This window comes from Halichoeres trimaculatus, unplaced genomic scaffold (assembly GCF_033239565.1).
Source record: "Halichoeres trimaculatus isolate MK-OKI-2021-1 unplaced genomic scaffold, fHalTri1.1 fHalTri1_scaffold_2, whole genome shotgun sequence".
Taxonomy (NCBI): Eukaryota; Metazoa; Chordata; class Actinopteri; order Labriformes; family Labridae; genus Halichoeres; species Halichoeres trimaculatus.
In genome coordinates this window covers 19,992,476-20,007,634 of record NW_027437180.1, presented here as the reverse complement: position 1 = coordinate 20,007,634, position 15,159 = coordinate 19,992,476, and the positions used below count along the sequence as shown (strand labels likewise).

The 15,159-nt window shown below is 41.4% G+C and overlaps 1 protein-coding gene across 1 annotated transcript in view; it reads right to left on the bottom strand.

Moving 5' to 3' along the window:
• Nucleotides 1-10,292, bottom strand: part of mgat3b (beta-1,4-mannosyl-glycoprotein 4-beta-N-acetylglucosaminyltransferase b) — a 75,389-nt gene extending 65,097 nt beyond the window's left edge. The window contains exon 1 of the mRNA XM_074686935.1: nt 9,585-10,292. The gene's annotated coding sequence lies outside the window, so the exon portion shown is untranslated. The remainder of the gene's footprint in view (nt 1-9,584) is intronic.
• Nucleotides 10,293-15,159: the final 4,867 nt, after the last annotated feature.

Genomic DNA, 15,159 nt, shown 5'->3' with positions numbered 1-15,159 from the left:
GTGTATGTTGGATACATGTGGGGGCAGAGAAGAGGAAAAGCAGCTTATCTCATGATTGGAAGCCCGATAAGCAAGGTGAAGGAGAGAGTGTGGAAAGAGATGTCAAAAAGTGAGAGGGATGTGTGTCTGTGTGTCGGCTTCTCTCTCCAGGAATAGTGTGAGCACAGCCTGCAGTCTCGCTGTGTGTGTAAGAGAGAGAGTGTGTATGAGAGAGAGTGTGTCTGCAGATGCCAGATCAGAGGTGGAACACGGCTCAATTCGCTCAGCAGGCTGTGCTCAGCAGTGCCTAACCTGGCTGTGGTGTTAGCATGATGCTGGTTTGGAGCCTTAGGGAACCCGGCTTGAACTACCAGGATTACCAGGTCTACCCCCAAGTAAGGATTTTCTTGAATCAGGTTTATGCCAAGTAGGTTTGAATATACAGGGGATTTGACAAAGTGTTATCAGTGCACTTCAGTGAATGAAAAATAGATACAGAGCAGGAACCAAAGTGAACCCTTCTACTACCACTAACCAAAAAGAGAAAAAAATCTGTGTAAAAATGTACAACAGTGAAAGAATGGATGACTGGAGCATCTTTGGACATGTGGTGAACTTCTAGGAGCCTGTCCCAGAGATTACACACACACATGCAACAGTAATAAATCACGCAGAGATTTGCTCTACTCTTCAATCCAGGTCAACAGAAGGCCCATCAAGCTATCCCCAAGTTGCTGCATGTTTCCTCTTGCTCTCCTTTCACCCTCTGCTGAGCTACATCCTCTAATTACTGCAGTGCTCACTGGGGTGTTTCTCCTCAGCATGTCCGTGCTGAAAACATCTCTTTGTCCCACTGACTTCCAAAGGAATAAAGAGCATATTAAAGCCAAAGACCACCCTGTGCAGGAAGTAGCACTAGCCTAGTGGGACAAACATGGACTACCCAATAATTCAGGCTTACCCTCTTTTCCCCATCAAGCACTTTTGTACCCTGGATTGAGAAAAAATAGTATTTAAGTGTTTAACATTCAACTTGAAAATACCACTGCTACGGTTTAATTTAAATCCAGCTGCACAGCCACTGAAAAAACAGGGGAAAAGAAACAATGACCTATTTGATCCACAGCTGCTCTTTGGGGCCAACTTCAAGAGGATCCGAGAAACAAGTCATGCTTAAAATGAGCATCATAAGACTAGGATGATCAGTTTCTGTCAGAAGATAACAATTTCAATGAAGCTAAGCAGAAAACCACCTGCAGATACACGTGTGTGCCTTGATACTTCAGTAAGTAAAACTACTTAAGACATCTCCAAACGGTAAAAGGCTTTTCATGATGTCTTCCAGACATTTCCAGGGATTGATACAGATACCCTGCTAGAAGACTGAGTCGGACTTAAGTCATTGGAAGTCATGAAACAACATTTAAACTATCTGCTTTACTAAAAAACAATTTTCTACAAAATTGATTTTGAATGTTAAACTGCTGGACCATAATGTCCATAAAGCCTGGACCAAGCTAGACAATTCTTAACCACACATGACGACAAAAAAGACAGATTTAGACCCTGTTTACATGTTTCATCTGACAACGCTAAAACGCAGTGAAAAAAAATTCTGCGTTTCCACAGGAAAGCTGAGGGACTGAAAACGCTGTAGTAAGCATGCCAGGCCTGTAGGTGGTGCTATAACTGTCTTGCCACTTTTGGGAGATCTCCACCGAAGTAGAGTTCAGCCGATCATCTGGGCTGTTTCCCAAAGCCAAGGTACCTTGCCTTGCCTTGCCTTTGAAGGCAGTGCCTCCGAAGCCGCTTCCTTCCAATCCAAGGCAAGTGTCCTGCCTCTGCTCAAAAGGAGATGCTAATGGAACAGCCTTCAAAGGCACATTTTGGGAGGAGCTCAGACGGCTACAAAGTTTGTCATGGCTTGCAACTTTTCTACACTTTTTGCTTTTTTATTGTCATATCATTGACACTCTCAGGTGCAGCTTCTCAGTAATTATAGTTATGTGAGTGACACACAAAAGAGTTAAGTGGTGGACATGGTATAAGTTGTTATTTTCAGAGGTGTATTTTGTTACTTACATTTAAATTGGAATTTACCACGCGCCTCCGCTGGTGCGTCTTTTCCTTCCATTTTTTTTGTAGATTCACGCATTGCATGTTGGGTATTTATAGCCATGTCAAGGCAGCGAAGGATACACCTGTGTATCCTTGGTCAATTAGCCACATGCTAACCAAACGGAGGACATATGCCTCTGGAGGACATGAACATTGGAACAGCACTTGGGCAGCGACTGATGATGTGGATGCCTGCCCACGCCCACCCCACGCCCACATCAGACCAAGGCAAGGCAAGGTACCTGGGCTTTGAGAAACAGCCCTGGAGTATTGGCGAATGCTAAGCCCAGAAGTGGAGCAACAGATGCACATTTTGTATAAAGACAGTCAGCAGATTGAGCATCACAAGCACAGTACAGTAGTCCGCAATGATCATAATAACTATACTGTTGTACTGTTGTATTCTCTCACGCGAAGCAGAGCGTGACATCAGCAGTTCCACTGAAAACGCCAGCTTACTGTTTGCAAGGCAATGGTGTCAGCAGCATTTTCAAAAGTTTGTGTTTGAGTTTGGCTTAATGTTCTGCGAAAACGTGAGGCCGAGATACAAAAAAACGTAATGTTTCACCCTAAAACTGTTGTGTAAACGGCCCCTTACAGACACAGATCACTTGACTGGGAGAATAATAGGCATGCATTAATGGGTCATTGATGTCACTGTTTTCACTGGATGAGTGTGTTGCCAGTTCTCTTGATGACAGAAGAGTTGGTGTTTTAAAAAAGTTTCACTCTGGAATCTGGCTTCAAAATTTGTGATTCCAGCACCAAGCACGGTTCAAAAAACAGACAAATTGCAATACATTTCCTACTTAACAGCCTCATAGAGTTTACAAGTTTTGAAAATAATAATTAGTTAATTGTCCTTCCAATGAACTGTTGATACTTCTTCTGACTAAATAAGTTGCACAGTGATTTGTATCATAACACTTCAAAACCACGGCTTTAGGGCACCTTAAAAAAGACTCTGAAAAGACGACCTAGAACACCTTTATGAGTTGTCAAAGGACAATAAGGAATTAATGCCAGATGTCCTAGAAACAAGAACATGAGAGACATTCAAAGCACAGCGTATTAATATCTGATTCCACAAGCACAATCTAACCCATTGTGAGATTCATCCCTGTTCCACTTCTCCCAGTATAACTTGGCACAGTTATGTACAGGACAGACAAGCTCTTTCCCTGTCTCTCTCCTATCATCAGATTTTTTCCACAGATAGATTGCCTTACAAACATCCTCTGTTTCCACCTTTAGTGCAACCTTCATGGTGTCTTTTTCAAAGGACATATTACATTACTCCCAAAACAACAGAAAGGCAATTGTCTTATCAAAGGTTCCAGTGTGTTTGTGCCAAGCAGAGATTTATGGTCTTTTAATCTGAGCAGGGGAGAACAGCACCGTGTGTCGAGGAGTTCTCACCTCCACTGTTGGCTGTAGTAAAACCAAAGAACTTTGCTTCACTCTGTCAGATTTGATCCAACAATAATATCATGATAAAAACTGTAACTGATTTGATGTGCAATTAAGATGCATTGTATGAGTAAAAACATAGACAGTGTTGGCAGGATGTTTTTGATTAATTGTTCTCTTTGTCAATTCTGTGGCCTGATTACCCAAGTAGTTGCTTTTGGCAACAGCTTTGTGTAAGAAACTATCTTAGTGATGTTAACATGACAGCTCCAATTCTTCATATTACTGTAAGACTTGCAAGAAATTATAAGACAAGTGCAGACTAAATGAAATAGAAATCCTACAGCAGCATGGTGTGTGATGTCACAGAATTACTGAAAACTTCTGAAGAAATAAAAATGAAACTTGATCCGAACCTCACTCAACAACTTACTTTCCAAACACTTACAGCATTTGATGAAAAGACTTCCTGCGCTTAACAGAGAAAATATACTTTGGCTATGCCAATCTGTCTTTGTTGTCCTTCACTTGTTCACACGCTGCAGGATATCAGATGTCTGCATCCATCTGCCTGGAACAACAAGCCTGGTTTGTGTCCATTTCCTGCAAACTTACATTCTCTCTGCTCACAAAATGCAATATGCTGCACTTGGAAAATAACTGGGTCCTCCTTCAGATTTAAAACAGCTTTATTTTCCACTCATGTAACCCAAAGTAGAAGAAACAGAGTTGATATGAATGCTTTTTTGTTTCTTATCAGAATTTTGGAAGATCCATTTAAAAAGAACATTTGATTCCCCAGGAACAAAGGGCTGTATTTAAGTAATGCTTCCGACACAGGATACCAAGGAAAAGGGTGCTAATCTCTTTGTGCCCAAATCACATCTAGAAATGTTAACTGTGTGCCAGCAAAGGCATTTGTTGTGGCCTTGCAACTGGAGTCACGGGCAGGGAAACAGGGCAACTTAATGAAGCTAAAATAAGAGATACAGTGAGGAAGGATGGATGGGGGATTTACACTGAATAGCAGAATGGTTAAAAGCTCCAGCTGAGAGACTGATACTGAGACAAGCTGTGAGATATGGTTAAATAAATTAACATTTTTTTCTCTAATTATTCCTTGTTTACAACGTGCTTTGATGGATCACTTAGTGCATTACATTTGGATCAACTTTGCTGATGAAAAAGTGGGATAGAAAGAGAGACAAACAAATCACTATCCCTCAATACTTCCTCCTGCTCAAAACACAAAGATGTCAACTGAATGTGATCAAAAAGAAGAGTTCCAGACATTTTGACCATGCTTAACTCCTTTCTTTCATCTTTTTGACAGGAGCACAGCAGGGTCAGACGCTAAATTTGTTATCTGCTGCTGTGGAGCAAGCCAGATACAGCTCAACAGAGTATCTGTCAGTTGTCTTACTGCCATAGAAAAACAGTTTGGGATCTTACACATTACAATTGTTGGCTTTCCTGCTGAGAGCCAATTGCACAGCTCGATGTTACTATCACACAAGTCCAGTTTGCACAAAAACTGAGATGTAAGAGTGACAGTTAAAGATCCTTAGAAAAACTTTATGTGTTAATTTTGAAGCCTCCTGTGGACAAACTGGTACTTTTTATTTTTTCATTTGTTCATGCAAGTTTTATGATTATGCACCATAGTGGCAATCGGTGCCATGGAAAAGATAAAAAGAGGCAGCTTCTGCAGTATGCTAACTCTGCATGCTAACCGCACCCTCAGACACTTAAAAAAACTTTACAGTATCAATTAATCTTCATGTTGATACTCTGGTTTGCTTTGCCAATATGGAGACATATGTGTAAATTTTAGTCCATTTTTAAAAGAGTATCTTACAGAATAAAGGTATCTTACTGAACTTTTTAATGGCTTAGAGTCGAAGAAGTTGTTTATCCCAATCAGAAAATTTCAGGCATTTAACCTTCTTTTAATGCTACAGTCATAATTTTTTTTATTGTTTTTTTTTTTTTTTTTTTTTTTTTTTTTTTGGGGGGGGGGGGGTGCTACCCATATATAGCATCTTGGTTTTAACTGATTCAGGAATGCATGTGTTGCTTCAACTAAACAATCAAGTGTTGTCATTCTCGCTAATCAGCACCTAACTTACTAGTTGTTTGAACTAGTTGATATTTATAGGCTTAACATTGTGTCTAGTGCTGGCTATATGTTCCTGTGTTGTGGTGTTGTGATGTAGCAGTAGAACAGCTACCTGCCACTAGCCTGAGCTGTAACTGGGGTTAATGGCTACTTATGTAACGCCCTACTATCTGTGAGCTGTCACAGTTGACGGATGGCATCTCATAGAGTGGCATGGTTTGGCAATGGTTACTGTATAACATCTCAACTGACACAGTGCGTAACCGGCGCGGGAACATGGACATAAACCTGCAAGATAAATTGAGGGCTGGTGGTGCTGGCTCTGATAACCGCAGCCATAGGAAAACAGATCTGACAGTGTTTACCTGCAGACTCTGTGGTTCCATTCTAAAACATGTAAAAAAAAAAGTGATCTCAATACTAACTTTTCTGAGTTTTTTAAATTATATTGGGACTGGTAATCTGAATTTAAATTTCTGCTTGAAAATAAGATAATTAGTCACTTTTTAACATCTTTGGTCTAAATTATCTGAATCAAAGTGTTTTGGATGGGCAAAGCAGTTTTCATAGCCAGTAAGACTGAGCCTTTTTTTTTAGTGCATTTGAGGTATTGCCAGCTAAGTAGTTGTAAAAGTGGTTTTCCATCAACAAAAATACTTCTGAACAATTTATCTAGCACAACTTAAAAGATGTAATTTGGAAGTGCTGGGAGCTAGACTTCATCACACCCATACAAAGCCAGGCCTGCTTTGAATCTGGGCTCATTCAAACATCAGACTGGAATCAAATGCTGGGCAGGTAAGCCTATTTTTCTCCTCAAATTTGTATCTATTACTTTTATGTTTATTAAAGACTAGACTGGGGCTTTACAGATTTGTTTTTAAGTTCACTGCACAGTTTTTTTTCTTATAAATGTCTTCACTATTCTGTTTACATCATCAGCCTTTTTGTTACTTGAGATGTGTATGCATGCCATACCAGGCAAGGGAAACATCACAGGAGTGTGTTCTTAATCAAATCTGGCAAAAGAAGAGAGCTTCAGCTGTGGGGCTCAGGTGGATCTCTGGAGTCTAGGCACTCTGACAGACACGCGATAGGGAAACATCCCTCCATCGTCTCATCAAGCTTACCCTCAGTATTCTACATTTACATAAACGTCCCTTTATACAGAACATTTTTATCTCTCTATTTCATCCCTTGTATTCACCCATTTCTTTTAAACCTGATTCACAAACACTGACAGGCAACCCACACATGTATGTGTGACAACTGTGTTCAGTCTCCAGCTGAGACATCCAAGAAAAACACAAAGATGGCTCAGAAAAATGCTCTATTTTTTACTCTCTCTTCCTTTTTTGGAAGCAAACATAACAACCCCATCCCCCCAATCACAAATACACACATACACACACACACACACACACACACACACACACACACACACACACACACACACACACACAAACACACATACACACACAAGCACACGCACACACACATGAAACACACACAGCACTGTCTCTCAGCATCAGCATCACTGTGAAGTGAAAAGGCCAGCATCCCCATGAGATGTGGTCTTTGTTGATGTTGTTGTTTTGAAACGTGGGGATCTGGGATACTAGCAAGGGCATCTTCGACCATTTCTAGCCACAAAGAGATAACTAAAGGATAACTGCAGTTGGGAAATAGTTTGAATATGCCTGTGCCTCATTTCTTTCTGAAAAACATGCCTTAAGTGTGTATTTCCTGTTTATCACAGGATTGAATTCTTTCCCTCTCTGCTCTCTTTTACATGTCTGGCAGGATCACATTCAGGACCAATAAGCGGTCCATACATGTCAAAAATAACACACTCATTTCATCAAGAGGCTGTTTCTGGATCTGATCCTGATCTCCCATGCTGCACCTGACATGCATCTTGAAAAACCCAGATTCATCATGAGGGAACACACTGAGCATGCTCATCTGCGCTTCTATGTTTTACATGCTCACACCTGGGAGTTACAAGGTACAGAACCAGTCGGCTACCCCGGCACTACTAAGCTACTCTGATACAGGTTTGCTGATTAATGGCCTTGCTCAAGGGCAAAATGACAAAGGAAAGAGAGGGTTTTTTTATTTTATTTTATTTTATTTTATTTTATTTTATTTTTGTTTTTGCTTTTTGACTGTACAAAAGAAGTGAATGCAGCTCCTGAGATGTCACTCAGTTGTTTTTGAACTAGACTTTGGAGTTGGGCGTGTTGGCTGGAGACATCTCTGCACGCACAGTAAATTTGCATTACTTTGATAAAGAAATAAGGTGTGATAAACAAATGGCTGATAGTTTCAAAAACCACCGGCTGTTCCTCGTATTCTACACAATAACAGTGTTTGCATCAAGTGTCTATTTGATTAACAAACTCCCACGTTCGTCTCATTTCAAAACCACTAAGTCCCCAGTTTTTATCTGCTACTCCAGAAACTCCAAGCAGCTACTATGTTCAGTAAATTAACCGCTAACTGCCTATCAGAGATCAGATTACTTCATCCCTCATAATCTTGAACTCATCTCAGACCCTGGATCAATACCTGACCCTGAGCAGCGACCTGGGAGCTGGGGCCTTCTCTCGTGGGAAATCAGAATGGAATTCAGTAGTCTGTGGTTGTTGAGTTTTTTGTTGGGCTAGATGGGACTAGATGGGAGATGAAAATGCATCTTGTCAGTGAGGCTTGCAGAAGCTGCAAATATAAGACAAGCGCCCGGGGCAGGGTGAGTCAGGCGTGCTGAGGTGACGTTGGCAGGGGTTTCCTCTGGGCTGTGAGATGTTATACTGACAAAGCTGAACACGCCGTCATCAGTTCAGGTGTTTAGGGCAGGGGAAAGGGGATGCAAGACTAAAAACTAGTCTGTAACACGTGCTGCAAAACAAGGGGTTTCTTAATGCTCCTAAAGACTGGGCGGACAAAGAAGAACATGACTTCAAACCTTTAAAGCATGATTCCTTTTTTGAAGAACATCTGTTTACAACTTTTGCATGATAGCTTGGCCAAAAAGCATGTCACTGTCAAGCCATGGGGAAGAGAATGTGTCCCTGAGTTCAGGGACAGGATGCTGCATCTGACACACTTCAGTGTTGCCTGTTGTGTTTTGGATACCCTCCCTGAATAATGTTTGGATTATGAATTAAAAGATAATATTTTGATGGTTCGGGCAAAGGAATGTTACACTGAGGATGCTGAATGATAAACAGGCTGTGTTAATACTAGTGCTGATTGGTCAGTTCTGATGACATTTTAACTGTTTTTGGTGGTTTCTGCTTTTTTAAGAGCGTCTGTGAAGGGTACTTTTGTAGTTTCTTGGGTCTTGGGAGCCGATTTGGAACCGTATTGACAGTCATTTGGCCTAGGCTGAAAAAAGCTGGGTTAATTTTGTCACCTTTTTTGATTTCCTGCATCTATTTGGGATGTCGCTTCATTAGTCTCTTCATTTCGACATGCAAGTATTCCAGATGAAGTTGTCTTCCATCTCTCTCAATGACATTTTGCCCCTTGACCTCTCAAGCCCCTGGGCCTTCACCTTTGTGCAAGCTCAGTGCTTCCATACATGGTTCTCACTGCTGTGTATGAAACTAAATCTCAGAAATCCAGGACCTCCATGATACAACAGAGTAGAATAGAATCCCCTGGGGTGGCATAGCCTAAAGCACACTCCATCTCATCAAAGACAAGAACCAAAGGACCATCTGTCTATCCCATCTCCATCCTAATTTCGTGAGGAACAACTTCATCAGTCTCGCGCAAACGCAGATAGGTATACCTCCTCATCTACATTACAATCTTCCACTGTACATGCAGGGGTCTTCACGTCACAAGCCTCCCAGCCCCCCTCCCCTTCCCACCTCCTCTCGTTTCCAGCTTCCATATCCCGGAATAAAATATAAATAAAAAACTAAAAAGGCAGAGTATCTCGTCTTACCCATCTGTGCCTGTGTCGGATGTCTTTCAGAGGTTCATGGTGGATGAGAGCCCTGCTGATCCGCTGATTCTGGTCTGACAGTTTTGCTGCAGGAGCCGCTAAGCCATCGCATGGGTGATGCTGAAGTCTCGGTGATAACCAGGGGGCCGGGGTCTCTCTCTTTCCGCCGGGTTACTCTTGAGCCATCCGGCTGTGTTTACCCCTACTCCACCGGGTTTAGCACCGGATCGGTCGCGCCGATGATCGTCCCGAGCAGCACTTACACTGGATCCTGTCGGTCGTAGTGATGACACAGCCTCCTTTCTCGCCCCCGATATGAATTGTGTGAATATTCTTCTCACCGAGAGGGGTACGAATGTAAAGGCAAAGGACATAGAAGCCGAACTGCTTCGGTGCGCAAACGGATGAGCCGAGCAACGCAGAAAAGGATGGAGATGAAGAGATGAGGAGGGACACGGGGTTGGCTGTGGGGGGGTAGATCGCCGCTGTCTGCCGTCCTATTCGCCGTTTTCTGTCGTGTTTACGAGCCGCTGTCGCCTCCCTCCCTCCCTCCCCTTTCTGTCTCTATCTCTCCCTCTACGTGATGCGTCTCTCCCTCCTTTCCGTCCTCCGCACAGCGCTCTGCACCCGGTGTGACGCCTTTTCCCTTCCTAAGAAAAACCACTCAGATCCCCCTGCGTGCTCTGCTCTTTTTTTACTTTCTTTTTTATCATCTTCTCCCTCTCTCTGGCTCCATGTAGGAGGAGGGGGAGGTGGAGACGAGTGCGTTTGAGGGGGCAAGTGAAAGAAAACGAAGGCATTGAAAGGAGGAGCCCCGCGAGAAGAGAGCTCCTCCCCGTTATGCTGCTTATCAGAATGAGGGGGGCACCCAGCATGTTGGGGGGGGTATAACTGATGAAACATGAGACGACGGGGGGCGCTGGAGTGGGGATGTTGTGAATTTCTGAAGAGGATTAATGAGAGAAGGAGACTGATGAAGCTTTTCTTACTGTGAATATTCTCTGAGAGTGCTCACTTACCCTAAATATCTCCAACCTTCTTTAAGTCCCACAAAACTGGAAACCCGTTACATTCTGACCACAGCAGAGCCCCCCTGAGGCTGTAGTGACAATTGCATACCACAAAAATGCATGGATCCAGTGTACAAACTTAGGGGCATTCAATCTGTGTTATGTGGGAGATGAATGTGTCCAAGGTCTTAGAAATTGTCTCATGCATTTGTGAAAATAACATCTTATACTGCTTTCAAAAACCAAGATGAGGGCTTTTCCTGAACATGCTGTCGGTGGTTTATAAGTCAGAACTCTGAGATCACCTTTCCGAAACTTAACACGCCTGTGGAGGTGCAGAGACAGACTTTAAAGGTGAATGACTTGTTCGTGATCATCAACCCTGCACTGGTTGAAAAGTCAGTATTAGAGTCAAACTGCCTGTTAGTCACAGGTGACCATGAAACAAGAATGAACAAACGTGCTCACTTTTGCTGGACATTTAGTGGAAGCCATGATAAGGATGTGAACTCTAACACAGAATCAGAGATCAAAACCAACACAGACAGAGAAATTGCCCTCGGGCGATTATAGTGAACCCGTTTAAGCTGGGTTTGTTTAAACATGTTGCAAACAGAATCCACACCCTGATAATTGTTTGAGAGCAATGTGTGTCCACTGTGGTGCTTTTCTATCCATTACTCCAACGTTGATTTTCAGGATGGTTGAGTTTATTTCATTATTGAATTACAACTGGCCTTGACTTTTAGACAACTGGGTATTAATTGCCACGTGTACCCTTAAAAGACAAACCCTGGGAGCTGGCTTCTTTGGAGATTAAACTTCTAATTAATCAATGTATTGACTTAACAGTTCCGCCCATGTTTACCTCCACCACTTTTATTATCTTCACTTGACATATTTAATGCACCCAAGGATTTTGATGCTCAGTAAACAGGATACAAAAAGAGGTAAAAGGTTCTCCGGTCAAAAACTACAAAACTGCTAACCCATGGTTTAGCTGGTAGTCTTTCATGACTTTTATTGAGCACAATGCTCACATTCTTTGTTTGACTGCTGGCATACTAAATGCTTTTCAGGAAACACTGCCAGGGTTGATGGGAATCTGATAACTTCCAAAAACACAGATTATAGCATAAAGGGGGGATTTAAGAGATACCAAAGAATGTCTAAAGTAGGATACATTCCCTTGGGATCATGAAAGTCTACAAAACCTGTATATTTAAACCTTTGCCTAAAGTGTTGAACTGATAAAGACACTGAAATGCTACTAGACTGGTTCATAAACAAAAGGAAGACAAAAAGAAAAACAATAGAAGCAGAGACAAAAAAAAGGCTGAGTTTCAGATTGCAGCCTTATCTATGAGCTGAGTTTTTTAGGGGTTTCCAGAGACTCACTTTGCATTCAGGTCAGGGAAGTTTTCCAGCTTTTGAAAGTTTGTGGGAACATGTATGAATTAGCTGAAGCCTTGAGGTATAATTGCTCTGTAATGATGCTGTGAAGATTGGTTCACTCTCCCTCAGACTGAGGCCTGTTTCATTTCTGTGAACAAGTAGTCTGGGGCTCATAATTTGGGGGCAGTGTTACAGCTCAGAAGTACAGTGTCCTGTGACCCATTTACTTCTGTAACAGAGTCAGTGTTTGTTCGGTTGGTTGGGGAAGATTTCGGATACTCAGCTTGTTGTTTATACATTAAATACAGTTTGTTATATAAACATTAAATACAGCTGGATGGTAAGCTTCAAGTATCAAACACTCTTCATGTCAGCCTTACAACTTCAATTTCTCAGCCTCCAGAGCAATGTGTGTCTATGTTGAGTTGACTAATAATCTGACTTCTTCTTAATAAAATAACAATATCTGATTGACAGGGAACACTCACAATTTAAACCAGCCCCTAAAAGCATCCTCTGTGACTGAGGTTTTCACCTGACACAAAGTGAATTACAAGTACAGCTGGCAAATATTTCCTCCGATATTAATCTGTTTTTGTCCCTATTACAGTAAATCCCATCTTTCCTTTCTTTCAATAAAAAGCAAAGAATTTCTCTGAGGAAGATTATTTATATTCTGAGGAGATGAGTTTCCATACAGCCACAGCCTAAATATAACACCAGCACCCCAGCTATAGAGGAAATACTGGCAGTTAAAAATAAACTCCCAGAATCGTGTTGCTACTTAAAGATCAAGTTGGAAATACATATGCAAAACAGGCAACGTCTGTTTCCACATACAGTATAAAAACCCAACGGAACAGAAAAATCTCTTTCAAGAGTAAACAGAAAACACAGATTGGATTTCCTCTAAAAGCACTATGTGTGCAGTGCACACACACAAATACACACAGATCTCCTCACACAGAATGTAAAATATTCAGCATAAGGGGCTGCTCAGATGACACTGGAGATATGAAGGTTATGGAAGACTTTGATCCAAGGCCAGAAAAAAAACTGAGCTGTTACTGTTGGCTACAGAACCCAGCACTAAGACCACCAAGCTTCCTCAAGATAAAATACCACAGTGACAGGACAGAAACGTGGAGCAGGAGGCAGGCCATTTAGTTAAACTCAAGACAGAGATAGAGGGCTGGGCAGGTGTGTGTTAAGAGAGAAAACATAACCTGCAGTGTGGATTGTTTCCTAAAGACAAAGTGTAAGGACACTGTCTAATTAACTAAGCTTGCAGAATGAGCTAAACAGAACAGGTTTCAAGAAAGTTACGAAAGTCGCCTGTTGACTTATGGTACAAGATTAATCCAAATACTGTTTGCTTTCTTTTCAGGGGTCAGATAAAAAGAGAGCCATACCTCTCATGTGTTTTTTCTGTACATTTCTATCTATAAAGTGAGGAATCAATTTAGCAGTGTTTCTCACAACAATCCAGGACCCCAGGGAGTCTGTGAACCACAATTTGGGGGTCCGCAGAATAATTTTAAAATTATTGTAAAAGTATGCTGTGTCACTGAAAAAGCATTTCAACAAACAGAAATCTCTTGCACGAGTTAAATCAGTGACTTTTTGCAATACTCCTGCCCAATTTAGTTTTGTGCCATGGCATCAATTCTGATATAATTGTGACATGTTCATCACTTTATAGTGCGCAACAATAAACAAACAACAACAACAACAAAAAAAAAAAACCTGAGGGCCAACACTTTCTCAATGTTTACAAAATGAATTACTTTTAAAGTATCAATGCAGTAATAGTGATAGTAATTGTTGCAAAGTAATACATAGATCATTATTACATGGCATTAATATAACCCCAGTTAATGTTATGGTAATACGAGGGTCCTTGGAAAAATGTCACACCTGAAAGTGGTCTAAAAAAGTCTGAGAACCCCTGCAATAACGAGAAACAGGGTTCAACAGTGTACCATTTAAGCAAGTGACTAAAGGCTCTTTGCTAAATTAATCAGTAGGTCAACCTCTGCAAGTTGTTACAGTTTATTTTAAGTCGCCTATTGCTCCAAGTTAAATAATTGGCCTGGTGTGAGTGCCTGTTGCAAGGGGAATTTTGCTTCATCATTGAAAATGGGATGGAGTCGAGACACATCATCCATCTTTACACACAAACAATGGATTCCCACAAAATTCTTAACAGGAGGGGATGAATCCTTCAGAATATCCTTTCTGTATTCTCGAGGCTTTTGTTGCCTTTGTGCTCACTTGAATTAACTGCTCTTTGAATTCAGTATCAAACAAACAGTTGAGTATCTGTGGTATCATTTTTGACAAAACAAAACAAAACAGGAATATCTCAAACTGGTCCATGGGCTGAATGTCAAAATCTGAAACAAAAGGACTTCTTTAAGCTCAGTTATTAATGATTCATTTTCTAGATCGGTAGACTTTCTGTTTGGTCTGTGTCAGAGATTAAACATCAATACTGGGTTACATTTATAACTTCCTGGTTGCTGTAAATGTAACAGTTGAATTTCAGAGACCATTTTCTAGATACACTGGTGAGAAAGTTAAAAATCAAAAGCATTGAAAGTTAAACTGACGTGAGGTGCCTACATTTGTTATGCTTTTTTCACACTCACAGCTATATAAGCAGAAACACATCTTACCTGTCACATCTTCTCATTGTCATGTTTTCCAGTCACAGAGAACAGTCAAGCCTAAGGTAAACCACACCCTGCCTGTCAAGTCAGCGCTCCTGCTTCCAGGTGACACTGGGGAGTCACTGAAGCTATTTAAAATAAGAAGAAGGTGAAAGTGGGCTGAACCAAAACACCAATCCACTCAGTGACTAACACCCTAAACACACCCACAAGGTAGCAGTATCTTTGTAACTTCCATCCAGCGAGTAGAAAGACGTACAGGTCAGGATGTGTTCACTGGCTGTCTCCTCTCATTTTTGTAATAGCACACATCTGCTGACACTGCAGGAGTAAACATGATTTAAAATGTGTTCAAAGGCATGATTGCATTGCTTGAGTTGGAGGTGTTGTTTTTTTTTTCCTTCCAACCTTTTTAAGTAAAATGTTTCCAACATTAAAACACTTCAGAAACCGCAAGCACAGGCAGTTACTTTAAGATCCTCCTGCCACTATGAACTG